At 39.7% G+C, this 16,857-nt stretch overlaps 1 protein-coding gene across 3 annotated transcripts in view; it reads right to left on the bottom strand.

The window, feature by feature from the left end:
• LOC122767982 (nuclear receptor coactivator 3-like) overlaps positions 1-10,510 on the bottom strand; it is a 38,800-nt gene extending 28,290 nt beyond the window's left edge. For all 3 annotated transcript variants that reach the window (XM_044023576.1, XM_044023578.1, XM_044023577.1), the window contains exon 1: positions 10,418-10,510. The gene's annotated coding sequence lies outside the window, so the exon portion shown is untranslated. The remainder of the gene's footprint in view (positions 1-10,417) is intronic.
• Between the last annotated feature and the right edge of the window lie 6,347 nt (positions 10,511-16,857).

Below are 16,857 nucleotides of genomic sequence, written 5' to 3'. Positions count from 1 at the left end.
GTTAATTGAAAAAAATCTTGAGCCATTTAGTGCTTCCCCTATTATATTAGGGATGCCCCACCCCCTTTGAAAGTTTATTTTGTAAATTTAGGTGCCAAGGCATTTGTTAAATTTCAGAAAAGCTTAGAAAGCCTTAGAAAACAACAAAGAAAGATTGTTTATGTTTTGTGCCGTTTCCATGTGAATGTGGCCTAATTTGAATTGAGAAAAGACATGTTTCTAATATTCATCGTTAATAATCAACATACTTTTGTGTATTAACCCTCTCAACTATCAGTTTAAAACCTGAAATTTGCAACCCCAATGAGGAGGGGTGTCTGAACGCTGCTTAACAATATGATCCGCTGTCACTGTAAATGAGGTACAGATGCATCAACATAAATTATCTTAGAAATGTCCTCACAAAATTCACAAGGGCACATAAAACACGAGCAAAGGGCAGAAAAATAAACACAAAACAGCTGTTTGTTTGAGCTTTCCCCTCTACACGTGCAAAATATGGTGACTAAGAGAAGGTAGTTCAAAGTAGAGGGAAAACTGCCTACAGATGGCATCTCCCGATTTTTCTCACACAATCAACATGCAGAAAAAAAACAAGCAAAATGGATGAAGGTGGAGACAAAGACATGGCAGATTCCACTGTGCGTGTGTGTCACACACAGCATATCAAACACCATCCATCATTAATATGGACAAAGAGCAGAAAAGGAACAGGAAAAAACTCCCACACCCGAAGACTTAAGTTGCAAACTTATTGCACAGCACCAATGTCAATCCATTTTCTATAAACTGAGCATGAAGGTGTATACAGTGTAGTGGTAAGAGTTCAGAAACGACAACCGTCCAAAGAATCCAAAGTACTCAAATAAGATGCAGGCGCCTGTGATCACTCAGGACTAATATTATGGAAATGAGCTCATTCATCAATGGCTAAACAGCCTTTTATCTATGATGCCAGAGCTCAAAGGCCTGATCAGCAGGCACCACTGCCTAGTTTGATAACCCTCACATCTTCACTAACAACTGATACAGACACATTAGAAGACAAATCTAATGAAGCCACAGATAAGTGTGTGTGTGAATATACTGTAATTACTCTTGCCAATATTTTTAAATGACTGCACGACTGTGATTTTCGTGTAAACACTCACATTTCAAGTGAGCCACTTAAAAAGGCTGATATTCATTTTCAGGCTGCAGCGCAGCTATGACAATCTTGTCTATTCCCTTCCTCCCTCTCGCTCTTGTGCCTTTCTCTCCTCCCTCTCTGTGCTCACCCCACCCCTCCTCTCCCACCATTTCTGTTGGATTGGTTGGAGTAAACACAGGAAGAGAGCGGGCTCTGTTCCACCACACCAGAGCTGGGGCTGGGCGTTCCTGCAGAGCTCCTGCGCTGGGGTCAAAAGTTTACTGTGGTTTTCATTTCACCTTTCCTCAGCCAATCACGGTCCCATACTGCAGTGCCTGAACTCTGACCCCCACAAAGAATTCTACTCAAAAGATGGTCTGATGCCAGGTTCACAACTGCACTACCTCCCGTCTCTCATTTTTCCCCTGACTACCCCTTTTTCTTTCATGTGTTGACAGAAACTATAGGTAAAAAAAAAAAAAGGTAAGGGGCCACAGAGAGCAGAAGCGCGCCTGGGATTTTAAAATTCTCACTATGATACCATCAATAAGTGTTATCTTTCATCTCCCAGGGTAATAAGCACACAAGGAAAAAACACATAAAATAAAATAGATCTTGTGTTTACATGTTAACGCTGAGAACCAGATAATTAGCTTACAGTCCAATACATGCTTAGCTCAAGTTGCTTTAAAAAAAACGTATTTGTATATTATATTATATAGTATATTATTATTGGAGTTCTCGTCATGTTCAGGTGGGTTCTTTGCGGCTTCTTCTAACATCTTCTAAACATTTAGAAAAAGGTATTCATATCCTGCTTTGTCTGCCACATGCCACTCATTTCCAGGTTACCACCATCTGAACTGTGTTTTAATGACTTATGAAGACAGCCTGGATATAGAGGTCATGAGGAGCAAGTGCTGAAAGATAGACAGAGAGGTCAAACGGAGCAAAAAGAAACAAGGAGCTCTGCTAAGATTGGATCGCAAAACCAGAGAATCGGGTTGAGCCAAATCAAAGTCTGACTGGACACAAACATAACCACAGCACATTTACTTCCCATCTGCTCAGTTATTAAGCCTGCAATGCTTAGTCAGCGAGAAGGAGGAGGACAACACAGAGACTGATCAGACCAACACATACAACACAAACCTTCATAGTTTTGATGGAGTAAAGCAAACATTTAGGGCCAGTGTTCCCTCAGATCCATACTGCTGCACATGAAAACTAATTTGAGGCGTTTAGAGATGTGTTCAACAAGTCATCAAATCAGAAGTATATAGAAAAAAGTATATATATATATATAGAAAGTATATAGAAAATCAGAAGTATATAGAAGTAAATAGGAATTTGTACACAAAGGAAATGGATAACATAGCTAGTGTTCCAATCCAATCCAATCCTGAATCACTTTAAAAACAACCACGGTGAACCAAAGTGCTGTACAGAAGAATATATAAAACAATGTCAAAGGCCAATGAAAACAGGTGTTTTAAGAAGAGTTTTAAAAACAGGCAGGGATGTGCAGCGGCAGATCATTCCACTGTTTCAGGGCCACAACAGCAAATGCACGGTCCCCTCTGAGCTTGAGTTTAGTTTCTGGCACGGGAGCAGCTGACCGGCTGACCTGCGTGAGCGGGAAGGTGCGTGAGGGTGTAGTAGCTCAGAGAGGTAGGGTGGGGAAAGGCCATTAAGGGATTTAAAAACAAACAAAAGAATTTTCAAATGAATCCAAAAATGTATGGGCAGCCAGTGGAGTGAAGCATTCATTTGTGAATGTCTGCTATATGAACTTAGTTTTTGGCCTTAAAGCTTTGTCTGATGTGGCATTGTCAGGAGGCAAGTGTTACCTTGGCTATTCTGGGAAGAACAGTAAGCTCCAGAGCAGCAACTTCTTGATTAAAGTGTTTCCTTAACGACAAGCCACATCAACAGGGGTGACATCACCAGGCAGTGAAGAGCATTAATGGTGAAAGGAACATTTTCCACTTTATGGGGGGTGTCCAGTCCAATTAAGACATAAGTGTTATGGAGAAAAATGGGATTATAAATTATCTGACACATGCCTTGCCTGTGTTGACATGCTGTAGTAAGTCTGGCGCCTTTAATGATGACGTGGTAGTTTTACTTGACTTTTCTTTGAACTCAAGGCTGCAATAAAGTAGAAACCCCAGTTGTGGAAAATCCAAATTGTGTGTAGTACAGTGCTGTGAGCAAATGTCAGCACACTTGCTGTAACCAGGTGAAATGTATGGTCTCATATCCCCTTACAGTTTGCTGCAGTGCTGTGCCAGCCACAGCTGCCCATCAGTCTACACAGACCCAGAAACTACACCCAACTGCATTGGAATCCAGCATCAAACTGTTCTGTGTTGAAGATGAACAGACAGAGAGGGGAAAACAATGTAAACAAAGGACGGTACTACTTTTTTCAGTTCTTAGAGAATGTAAGTAACAAGAAAAAGTAGGGAGAAAATGGTTTTCTATGCAGCAGAGAGCTGAGAACTGATGCCGCTGTGTCTCTCTTCCCTTCTTCACCAGCTTTTGCGTCTCTGTTCACCAAATAACAGACAGCAGAGAGAGACAGCATCTGGTAGCAGTTATCTCACAAACCAAACTTTTTTTCACTCTTGCTGTCTCTCCTCCAAAAGCACTCTTTTTTTCTTTTCTTTTCTTTTATAAAGGGGGCCCTAAACAAAACACAAACATGGACTTGCTAACATTTTACAACGAAAACAAAACTAGGCCAGGGAGCTACCCTCCCACTGGCTTGTTCAGGTGAACCCGTTTTACAAGCATTCTTGAGCTGGGGGAGCGAAAGTTAAAGGGGGAGTTGAAGTTAAAGAGGAAGGGCAAAGTGGGGAGGGGGGACAAAGCTCTTGGCACCCCCTTCCCTAATAAAACTTTGCCTTCATCCAATGAGTGAGGACTACAGAGAGGGAAATGTTCCAAATCCTTGCTGGTTATAAAATGGAACTGGGTGCAATGATTGCTTCAGGCTGCCTGTTTGCCTTTTAGAAGTGTGCATGGCTCACATATGGCCCAACTAGCGTAACACTTGGGTATTATCTCAGAGTTGAAGATGAGGGGACTGAGGGAATTAATGAGAAGTGACTTCAAATACAAAGACTGTGGCTTCCTCTGAATAAAAATCTAGCTTCAACAGTTCATCTGACTTCCACTTGTTTTAAACGAAATAGCAGTAAACAGTGAAGCACTTCAAAGACAACATTTCTATATTTAGCTTGATACAAACGGGCAGCAGAAAATATCAAGCTGAGATCTACCACACCAACAACAGTGTGTGAGACACGCATCTAAACAAATAAAGAGGATCACTGTGATTCTATCAGTGACCTTGAGATGCGAGGACTAAACGGAATGTTTTACACAGCTGGAGGCTGACCACTGGAAACTCCTGTGGTCTTAAACCGGGTTGTAAAACAGCCTCCAATGACAACTCCAGTCAAGTCTAAGACTACATCCACACTACTCAATTTTTTGTTTTAAAAACGCGTAAATTCTGCCCCATACACGCCTGCCGTTGTCATGTTCTAGCTGGACAATAAAGTTCTATTCTATTTTTATCAGCAGATATTGAGTACACTACCCACTATACGTGTACAACTTCTTTAAAATGAAAAAAAGACTTCAGGCAAGGGCCTTGCTTTACACAGGCTGCCATCTTGTGTCACTATATTTTTACAGCAGACTCAATGGACAAGCTAAAGTGCAACAACTTCCATTTATATCATCGTAACTAGGGAAGACCCAGAGGTGGAAGTTAAAGAGAAATCCCAATTGTATGAAGTCGAACTAGCACATAAATCTTGTACACCATAGTTACCATGTATGCTCCTTTTTTATATTTATAAGACATCTAAGAGGTGATTGCTCCTTTTTCTATTTCCAGTAGCAGTGTTGTTGCATTTTTATTTTTCCTGGTTCCTGTATATGTTGGTGGAAAAGGGGCTATAGTGTTTTAATAGTTCACACTTTCAAACACTGCCAATTAGAAGTGATTAGCCATGATTTGGGCTAAAAAAAAAAATGAATTCAGCTTTAGGTGAAACTATGAGTCTGTCATTTCAGCCCTTCGTGCCAGAGTTGCTCTGAAAACTACTACTCATCCACGAGGCTATTACTCTTAACTAATTACTCAATACAAATGGGAAGAAACTTGAAACTAAACTAATTATCTCCGCCTCTTAGTCTAACTTAAGGTACACAGCCTGACGAAACCCTGAAGAATGCCATCTATTCAGACACCAGTGATGTAAAAATGCAGCTTGACAAAGAGACTGTAGACAGCAATCAAATGCAGCTCTGTCACACTAAGTGTCAAACTATCAATTTGTTCCTTTCGGTCTGAATAATAGCATAAATACTCACTGGGTAGATCTACTTGGAAAGAATTAGGCTGATTCACCACAGTCAATGATCCAACATGTCATACCCTAAAATAAAAGGGGCTCATCTGTGAAAGAACAAGATTGCTGATTACAAAGGGTTGATTGTAACATAAAGAAAGGAGAAAACACTATTTTTACTTGAATAAACAATACAGATAAGTGATTGTTCCACAGTCTGCTGCTCTGCACGTCCACAGCTCGTCCGTGACTCTGTTCATGCGCTTCTGTGTGTCCGACTCTCCGCCCGCAGTAAATATAGTTAGATGGAGCTCACTCGTGCGGCACAATTGTGCATTTCCTTCTCGTAAAGTACTTAGATTTAAGACAGAAAGTCAGTAGATTTGTTGCTAGTTGCTTTGTTTAAAAAAAAACCAAACACATTTTGTCACATTGTGTCTCTTATTACGTCTTCTTCTTCTCAGTTTTCAGTGGAGTGTTACAGCACAACTTCCAGTCCTGGCATATGTACTACAGCCGACGGAGATATCTGCAGACCTTTTTGAAAAGGGCAAAGAAAAGGATTTTGTGCCGTTGCCGTCTGGATGTGGCCTCAGTCTCTCCCTCTTGTTTATCGCTCATCTTCGGTGTGGTGTGTGAGGAACCGCATGTGTATAGGGGGAGGGGCTGCCTGCGAGCTGACTGCTCAGAGAGTGAGTGAGAAAAAGGAGAGCAGAGCAGAGTAGGGAGCCAGTTCAGATGCTTTTCTGAAGCAAAACAAAAGTTGAGCACATTGCACGTCCTGCGATTGCACATGCACACATCGTGATGACAATGCTCAAGTAATACATCGTGCAGCCCTAAGTCACAGTATAATTTATATACCATAATTACTCAAGCCATTTTGAAACTTGCATGTATTCGGCACTTCTGTAGCATTACAAAGTTCACATGATGCAAGTATTAACAAAATATCTGCTTACTGAATGTGTGCTCATTTGATTATCAACCAAAAATATCTGCCCCATGAGAAAAAGTGATAAGTTAATGAATTATTGAGAGCACAGCAGTAGCAGACAAAAAAGCAAAAGCCACGCATCCCATGCTTCTTCACTCCATCTGCAGTCAAAGAATCCCCCCAAAGATTGATTCATTGTTAACACCGCCTGACACCCTGTGTGTGAGGGAGAAAGAAAATGGGAGATAAAGGGACAGAGAATGGGGGACAGGGGGGCTCCATTTGCCAAGAATATGAGCAGAAGCAGTTCATTGGACAGGTTCCCACAGTGGCCATTCTGCCACTTACAAAAATACCACATACACGGGATTGAGTAATGACATTCCATCAGACTCAAAATAAAGACAAGTTAGCTCATCTGTTGAATGAAGCACTATTCTCTCTGGTTCATGTCCCAGCTGCACACTAATTTAACACCTACATTGCTGAGACATCACAAACCATTTAAAAGTATAGTTACATTTTTCAGTCAGCGTTTGTACGAGGTATTGTACAGTCAGTATTGACTGTGCTGTGTTCCCTGAGCTTACAAAAATCAGTTTCAGACACATAGGCCCCTATTTACACCTGGCATTAAAATGCATTTTCTGTGATCAGGTGGCAATCGGATAGCACTTCACCACATGTATTTAGACCTGGTATTAACATCCGTCTCCAATGTCCACATATAAATCTGATCGCTATCCGCCCCCTTATGTCACCTCCCCCTCTGTGCGCTGCCATATCAACAACAACATTCATCGCACTATTGAATGGACTCCTCTTTGACAAGTGGAAAACCAACAAAAACAGACAAGAATGTGCAGTTTCGTCACATTTGTCACATTAGCTGTGCTCAGAGCCACCAAGTACCTCTGCGTCGCTCAGTTGTTGTGGGTGGAGGGGAGACATATGTACACTTCTGTTCAATCTGGTCACAATGCAGCGGCACGTTAAAATGTTAGTCCGCCTAATATCGAGCTCGCCTTAGTCGGACTAACATACCTGGATAATGCCATTCGTAGCCGATTACTCCTGCATGTTTATGCTTAATTGGACTGAGGTTGAAACACTTGTAGAGAGATGCAGCACAACCTACGGAAGTCAAACGGACAATAAATAGATTTTTTGCTCCGCAATCCGCATGTATACTCGGACCCTGCAAGTTGTCCAATTGCCTGCGTTAGTCGGACTATGGCCTTAGCTCGATTGAATTGAGCATGTAAACATACTGAAAGATTTTAAACAGAGCACATCTCTGTAGGTTTAGATGATGTTGCTGAAATATTATTAGGTGGGCATAGATTTTATTAAGTGAGCTTTTTGTAAAGTGGCTAAACTTTGTTTTCCTTGTATCCCCCATGAGCATGTCATACAGCAGTAAAGGGAACACACTAAACTATCGCCAATCAACATCATGGTTTTCTAAATTAGTGCACTGGTTGTCTACACAAATCCGCACTGGTGGTGTTTTAAGATTTTACCACTCTGGGACATGTTTTCCATGCTCCCAAAATGTTGTTTCCGTGTGGATAAATTGGTCTGTATTTATATATATCGCTTTCCGAGTTTAAACTACAGATTTTGCCATTGACCCACTCACTCACATTCATACAGAACATCCATGTGCATCTTATATCACACATCTTTCATACCCATTCACACGCTGCTGTCAGGAGCAATTTGGGATTAAGCATCTTACAAGGACATATCGGCTTGTCGACTAGCACAGCCGGAAATCGAACCCACAACTTTGAAAGACAACTTGCTCTACCGCTGCACTATTGTCACCCGATAACATACAGCCGCTCACTGCAAAGTCAACACTGACGGAAATCACTTTAATGAGTGCCCTACATGAAAATGAACACCGAGTTGTAAATGCCTGGAATTATTAGCAGAGATGACCCAACCACCAACCATGTAGAAGACTGACTAATGTACCTCCACTCATCATCCTGCACACTGTCCAAGAATGTGCTTTTAGCTCATTGAATTCTGAGCATTCAGTTAACACCAATACAGAGCTGGACTCTACCTGAACTCAGCCAGTGGTCTCTCTCACACACACACACACACATACAATCGGCTAAATATGATTTATCAGCAGTGAAAGACCAACATCCATCATTGCACGATGGGCCATTATATCAACCATTACAGTCATGACTACGTAATCTCACTACAGCTGTGCAAATAAATAACAGATGCTGTGGATTTTCCACACACTGAGCTCGTCACTGCTCTCTCCATCGTCAGCACCGTGTCAGCGGTGCACTTGTAAACAGGAGGTAGTAGCCACTGAGAAATAACATGTTTTCTGAGAACCTTTCCTGATTCCACATATTTTCTATTCTATGAATTCACTTTGTTGCCATGTGTTACGCGCTGGTCCATTTTGTCTGTTGAATTTCAACTACAGAAAACAATTCAGCAAAATGTGCAGGGGCAACAGCCTAGGGCCTGAGCTGAGAGGGGGCCATGAGAGTGTCTAAAGAAAAAAAAACAACAACACACAGAAGTGCAATTTCATGAGAAATCTATCAGTTGTACCCATCAATTGCTGCATGTTATATTTGTAAATATCTTTTTAATAGGATTCTAATAATGTCCACTAATATTCCTCTCTAAAATGGTCTGTATTTATATGGTGTTTTACTAGTTTTGATGACCACTCAAAGTTTTGCCATTCACCCATTCATAGAGTGCCTTTTCTATCATACAGCTTTCATACCCATTTACATGCTGCCGACACAGCAGCCAGGGGCAATGAGGGGTTAAAGTGTCTTGCCCAAGGACCCATCAGCTGGGAATATCACCCACAAACTCCCAGTTAAGAGACAACTCACCCGACCACTGAATAAATCAAAAATATGAAGACATTCAGTGAAGGAATATTTAGTTATACATAATTAAAAGTGTTTAGGGATTATCAATCGATTATTAAATGAACCCATCAACTTTTTTGATAGTCGATTAATCAGATTTTTTTAAGTAATTAAATCCAGTTCTCTTCTCACTGAACAATACTGGTTTGTGGACAACAAAAGCCATTTGAGAACATCAACGTTTCACAGTTTTGAAAACAATGGTCAAGGTTGTCTGTTATTTTATTGGCCCTATTGGTTAAATGAGAAAATAGTTGACAAAATAATGAAAAGCGTTGTTAGTGGCAGCCCCTAAGTGTGTTTTTCCTGTGTCTGTCTCTTGTGGTCCTCCATAATACAAAACAAAAGTTAAGTGTAGGTCCCTGGACAGTGTTTTCGTGCCCTGGCCCTCAGTGTACACCAAGTGGAACTACCTTCACTGTGGCAGCTAAGAAACGAGCTTTGACCTGTTGTATTTTGATTTTCCAGAAACTTACACTGCTGCAGTGAACGACTCCCACAGCACAGCTCGATCGAAACCGAAGCAGCTCCCACCGTCTGCTTTAATAGAACACAACGTAGCCTAGTGTGCTGGAGCTTCTGCTTGTGTGGAAAGTGAACACACACACACACACACGAGTAACGACTAAAACAACTTCACACTAGTGTTTTCAAACTTAATCGTGTTCACTCACGAGCACACCATTGCACCTCAGCGAGTCAAAGAGCCCCTGAGCGTCTCGTAAACTTTGGAGCTAGTGGAAAAATTGACATAAATGAACGGCAACCTTTGAAGAAGAACACGCTGTTGACCCGAGTTATACGTTAATTATTACCGTAAGTGTTGTTAGCGAGATTTAAATACAACAACCCATATTCCTGGACGAATGTGAACGTAGTAAGGTGGCTCGTCGTATCACGGTAGCTTAAAAAACCACAGGCTGCTCGGAAGCGGAGCAGCAGCAGCAGCAGCAACTGCGACTGAGACCGATTTGCCAGTTCCAGCACAAAACAGCACCAGTCTTTTAAAACTCGCTTTGAAACCTCATCGCAAACCCGTTCAAAGAAAACTCACCGGCTTCGACGGTTTCATTGAGCAGAGCAGTTTCTTTGACGCCTCTACAAACTCACCGCCATCTTCGGCAGAACGGTGTTTGTTTAAATGGGAAACACTCCCAGAGCGGGGGGGAGCCAGCTTGTAGCACAGCCACGGGGATTCTGGGTAATGTAGTTTCTTATCCTGAGCCGGCCCACATCAAATTGTCGCGGACGTGCTGCAAATGGACTACACGTACAGCAATACCCGTAGGTGATACATAAGCAGCGGTCACTGATATTATTAAAGGAGAGATTTGAACATGTATTTATAGGCTGCTGGGAGAAAAGCAGCTTTATGCAAATGACTGATCGCATCCACAATGAATCACATCATTATGTTCTTCACCGCGTGCTTAGATCTGTGCGCTATTGTCACTTAAAGGCACAGTGTTGTGAAATGTAGCAACATTTATTGATAAATGTGCACCTTGCAGCTGAATATCCCTCACCTCACCAATCCCTTCCAGGTGTGTTAGAGAATCGATGTAGGCTTCAGTTTAGCATAAAAACTGAAAAAAAAAAAAAGATGTTTAGTTGTAAAATACTGTATATAACATATGGTGATCCAAAATGACAGTGACCGTAGAGCTGAGCCAGTTCCTATAAATATAAAAGGGTCATTCTAGGCAAATGAAAATCAAGTATAATTATTTTATCTTTAAAATTAATTTCTGCCAAATGAAAATTATTCCACCTGAATTTTACACACTGGAGCTTTAAGAAAGCAAATAAAGTGAAAACACTGCATAGTTACAATTGTGCTCTGATAGGTTGATTGTTTACAAAATTGTCCTCAAATATTACAGGTAATGCTGCAATGTTTGATCAATTAATATTCAGTTGCTGGGTTAATCATCAACTATGTTTAGAATCTGCTAGTCACTTTGAATGTTGTTTTATAGAATAAAAACAAGTTATATGACTCGGCCTCTTCAATATGAGGTTTAAAATGTTGTGACATACAGTATAATGTCACATACAAAGCCCCATTTGCAACATCACACAAAGCACAAGAGATAAGAACGACCTAAATACTGTTAATCACGTAACACAACAATATGATCAATGAATGGCTAAAACAATGAACCAGTGCACTGACAGTGTCTTACAGGACTCCTCTGTTGAATAGCATTTCTAATTCATGTAAACATTGTAAAAATAAATTTTATTGATTGTTTGGGTCAGTACAAGTGTCCTGGCCACATGGAGGGATCACATGATGTAGGTCTACACTGTTACCTGAATAAACCTCATATTCATGTCCAATCATGCTGTATACCACTTTTAATAATCATCAGTTGACTTCCTATTGCAATATCTTGTTTACAAATCGCTACATATGTTCAAACGCCACCAAAAAAGAAGAAATACTATTATAATATTTAATATATGATATATGATATGGAAAAACAATTCCTAAATCAAAGCCCCTTCTTTCTCCCTGGTGAAAACCATATGTTTGTATTTTGAACTGGTCGATGCTCGACGTCTGCGATCTACTGTGTTTAATAGAATGCAAATATGCCAGTTATAAAGTTACTGCACAGAAATATATATATATTGTATATTTATGAAAGTCTGCATATGACACGTGTGATATTTACAGATGTGAGTGTGGAGCAGCCACAGTGGATGGATGGAGCTGTCTGTTTGTTTCTGTTTACTCTTTCTGGTCTGATTATACTTTTCGTTTTCTATAAGTATGAAAAATGATATGAAAAAGAAAGGATTTTATACAGAAGGAAAACATCAGACAAGATTTTCTGGTATAACTAACCCTCAAAATCTACTCACACTGTTGTTGGCAGAAGATGGTATTTTTTAACTAAAGCAGTGTTTCCCCAAACTCTTTTTATGGGGACCCCCTTTTAAACAATTATCTGTATCTGTAACACATATTATTTTGGATTGGTAAATGAATTACAGCGTCATTATATGCATGTTATTTACGAATAATTCTTAACTAAAAGGTTGGTAAAAGTCTGCAAATTTGTTTGGGGACACAAAAATAAATCTCCTGCAGCCTGACATAGACTTTGTGCTAAAGTATGCTACACTAAGTAACTATAGATAATTATCAACACTATTGCTGCAAACCATGGATGGAAAAATGTTTGCTAATATTCAAGGATTCTTGATGCTTGATGTACGATTGCCTTCCTGCGTGAGAGAGCCACATTGGCACTCAATGCAGACCCAATGAGGGGCCCTCTGTTTTCAACCCCTCCCCCACAAAACATAGCAAAGTGACCTCCCCCCTCCCCTCACCAAGTGTGAGACATTTTATCCCATCCCCACTCCCCCGCTTTACTTTGAAAGGACAGGAGATAACAGTTTGAAAGGACAGGGGATAGCCCCATAATCATTAATCCATTCAGATGGGTTTACCTGCAAACAGCTAACAGCATGTCTCTCTTTGTTCAAAACACATTTCCATCCCCCAACTTTTCAACACTATGCAAATGCAATAAAAAAAAAAGAAGCCAACATCTTACCATTAACTTGTATTAGCTCCAACACAAGTTATAGCTGAACAAGAGCTGTGGACTTTCATTTTTGAGATGGTTAAAGAGAGGAGTAATCTACACTACTACACTATTATAGTGTGTTTTAAACGGTTCAGTAACACAGTAAAGATTTTAAAGAAGTGCAGAATGTTTTTTCTAATGAAATTTAATTATAATTTAATTCCCAGCAGTGGGACAACTGACACAAACACAAAAGTTAGACCTGTGTGTGTGCAATATCGTACTCCTATGCTTTGCTGCTATTATATTATGCTTTATTGTTGTTGTTTTGAATATAACTAATGTGTGTTCCTTTATTTAGTTACTTCCTTTCTTAGTTTCAGGTGACTATATATATATATATATATATAAACACCATATAATATAATAACAAACTAGTACAGTATACCACATTCATTGTATGTTATATGTATAATTGTATAACATGATATATCATGTTATACAATCATTATATTGTTAATAATATCATATTCTCTGCTATATTCTTTGTGTGTATGTCCTTTTATGACTCATTTATTGTATTTATTCTTTGCACCAGTGCAATAGCGCTCCAAATTTCACTGTATTGTTTAAAGTACATTGACATTAAAGGCATTAAAGTCAATTCCATCTTGTGCTTTGGCGACTGTAACGCCAGAGGATCAATAAAGGACTTTAATATTTAATTCAATACATTCATGAACACTGTCAATGTTTTTGTAACTGTTGTACAGATGATTAGCCCAGACAGCATAAGTACAAGTTTGATAACAAAGCAGAATACTGTATGTACCAAGCACTGTGTAAAGGGGCATTTAATAAATAATTAACTGATTCATCACTTATTAGCACAGACTTTTCACACCAGTTCAGATAAATGTCAAGGCTGTTTGTGTAAAAACAAAATGTACACACAATTAAGAAGTGACCGTTATTTTATGTCAATAATAGATGGAGAATCAAACAAACCACAGTCACAGCACTGACACTCTGAATGACTGGGCATGGGTGAAAGTCTGGGTAGGGCGCCATCTTGAGGACTGTAGGCTCAGTGCCAGTGTGTGGAGGGCAGCGCAGAACGACTTTCTTAGCTTTCTTTCCATTTTATTTCTCTTATTCTAGATTGTGTCCTTTTCAGTTTTTACTGTCTTATCTTCATTTAATACTTAAATTTGTCTCTCTTAATATTTTAATCTATTTGGGTGAGATTTTGAGTTATTTACTAACCAATCTACATGTGCTTTGTGGACTTGGAGAAAGCGTTCAAATGTGTTCCTCCAGGAGCATGTGGGTCTGAACCCCCTGATAAAGGCAGTTCCATCCCTGTGTGACCGGTGTCAGAGCGTGGCAATAAGTTGGACCAGTTTCTGGTGAGGGTTGGACTCCAGGGCTGCCCACAGATTCTGTTCATAACTTTATGGATAGAATTTCTAGATGAAGCCAGGGCCTTGAGGGGGGTCTGGTTTGGTGGACTCAGGGTTGGACTTCTCTGCTCAAGCTGCAAAACCTGACCTCGTATAAGCGGTAAAAGATGGATGGATGGATGGATGGATGGATTTTATCTGAGTGGTGGGATGTTTATTTCTTCTATGTGGGAGAAGTATATTTGTTTAAAAGTTGGAGAATTATGTCACTGAAATAGCCTGAAATTGCTTTTTTTAGTTTGAAAGGTCTCAAATGGCTGATATGGGACTGATTTTAGAACTCAAGTTGGTGATATCGGTATTGGTATTGGACACAAATAAGTGATTTTGTGCCATCCCTAAATGGTCTATATAGTGGGTATGTGGCGTAGAACTGCTTATCACATAGACCATACCACAGGATGCGGGTGAATATTCAGTGGTTACAGGTTTCAGGTAAGTTACAGGTAGGGTCTACATCTGGAAATACAATAGGGAGAGTTTGACCTTTGAGAAGTGAAGGTGATGCAACACCTTAAACTAAAGTACGGGCTACTCCATGCTGTTCTGGTCAAACAATATTTCATATATTTTGTGTCCTGTTATATTTTTATTACTGGACAGTTGTTTGTTTTTATAATACAATATTTTGAATACCTTTATAAATGTTTAATATGCTTTGTTAACTTCATTTTATTCATACATGATATTCCAATTTGAAAAATGTTCAGTTCTTCTAGTTCTAATTCTTTCATACACAACATTAATCTGATCTTTGATAATTACAATCATAAGCTTACATATATATTATATATTATCCATCTAAGAGGCACAATGTGATGTTTTCTAATGGCTCTTGTTATGTGCAGTCTGCTGTTGTCATGTCTTCCCAGCAGAGGTCGCTGTTGCCTTTCTTGTCAAAGAAGAGCCATTCATCATCTATGAGGCAAGCAGTTCAATAACCTTCAATATACACCCTAAAGAGATAATAGGTGACAATAAATACAGATTAACTCTGGAAAAAACAGGTTGTCTTTGTAAACCACTGGTCACAATTATATTGAATTAATATTGCTATTACCATGTCATTGTGTTATCTGTTTTTCTCCCCCACACACTAAGAATACACTTCTTTCTACCTCCCTGTTTCACGACACTTCTTTATGTATGGATGAACTGCATTTGCACAATTTAAGCACTAGTTCACCTGTTTATATAACGTGTCCATTCGTGCTGTTGTAGAAACATGACAGTGCAAGATACAGTAGCTTCCATGTCGCCGGCTGACTGTCCACACACAGTGCAGTCTATTACACTGCGTACAAAAATAATCATTATTATCAAAAATAATAATATCTAGATTTGTTTTTGGTATTTTGATGATAACAAAATGTGTTGATATCCTTTAAATGTGATTTCAACTGTTTAAGTCGGTGATTCTGAAACTATTTATACCAAGTAACTGAGAAAATATTGAGCTCTTGAAGTGACACCATTATTGCCAACAAAATCATCCTCCTCTTCCTCAGATAGATAGATAGATAGTAATGATAATAAAATAATAAATACACTGTGTGTAATTAAGTAAAGCTGAAACAATAAGCACAAGACAAGAAACACTTCTAAAAGGACAAACAGGTTCAGAGAAAATTAGAAAACATTGAGAAAACATTTGAGTTCAGATTGTGAATTTTGAACTGGTGTTTTTTCCCCATATTTGATACACAGAAAAACAACATGTAAAAGTAAACAAATAGAAACGTTGAACGATGACGAAATGATTTCGTTGACGCCCCTTTTTTCACAACACGGTGACGAGATAAACGTAGATCTTTGATGACGAAAACATGACAAGACGTGTGTGAGTTTCGTTGACCAGACTAAATATTAGTGTGTGGTCTGTCAGACGTTCAAAATGCATGACATTTCTGCTTATTGTGCGTTTAATCTGTCAATTAAAACCAAACAATTCCATGGTCTGTGTTTCAAGACGTGTCAGGTTGGCGCCCAATTTACGTGGGCCCCTCCTCGCCCTGGCGACTCGACGCGGTTGGAGCGCACTGAGGACAGTCGCGCCCGGGACAGAGGGAACCCGTCCCCTGGGTCCACCGACAACCAAGCCGACCTAGAGCCAGTGGCTCACAACTTATGTGTGACACTCTTGTATGATGAAGTAATTCATGAAAAAAAAATGTCGCAATATGTTGGGAAAAAAAGTTGAAATATGAAGATACAAGGTTTCTGCCCAACTGCAATCTCCAATAGACCCTTTCATTGTTTATAAACATTCCAAGTCTAGCGAGAAGGGGGTCAGAAAACGTCACAGCAGGTAAATGAATAGCATGTATGTCCATGGTTCTCCAACGAATAATTCTGAATGTTTTTTTGTTGTCGACCGCTAACAATACCTAAATAAATTAGTACTAGCCCATGGCCTGACCCAGCTTCCATAAAAGATTGCGTAGATGATATTAGCAAGTGGCCAGATATCCACTCTTACCTTAGAT

This window comes from Solea senegalensis, linkage group LG4, assembly GCF_019176455.1.
Source record: "Solea senegalensis isolate Sse05_10M linkage group LG4, IFAPA_SoseM_1, whole genome shotgun sequence".
NCBI classification, from domain to species: domain Eukaryota; kingdom Metazoa; phylum Chordata; class Actinopteri; order Pleuronectiformes; family Soleidae; genus Solea; species Solea senegalensis.
The sequence above is the reverse complement of the archived record's forward strand: the minus strand, read 5'-3'. Positions and strand labels throughout refer to the sequence as shown.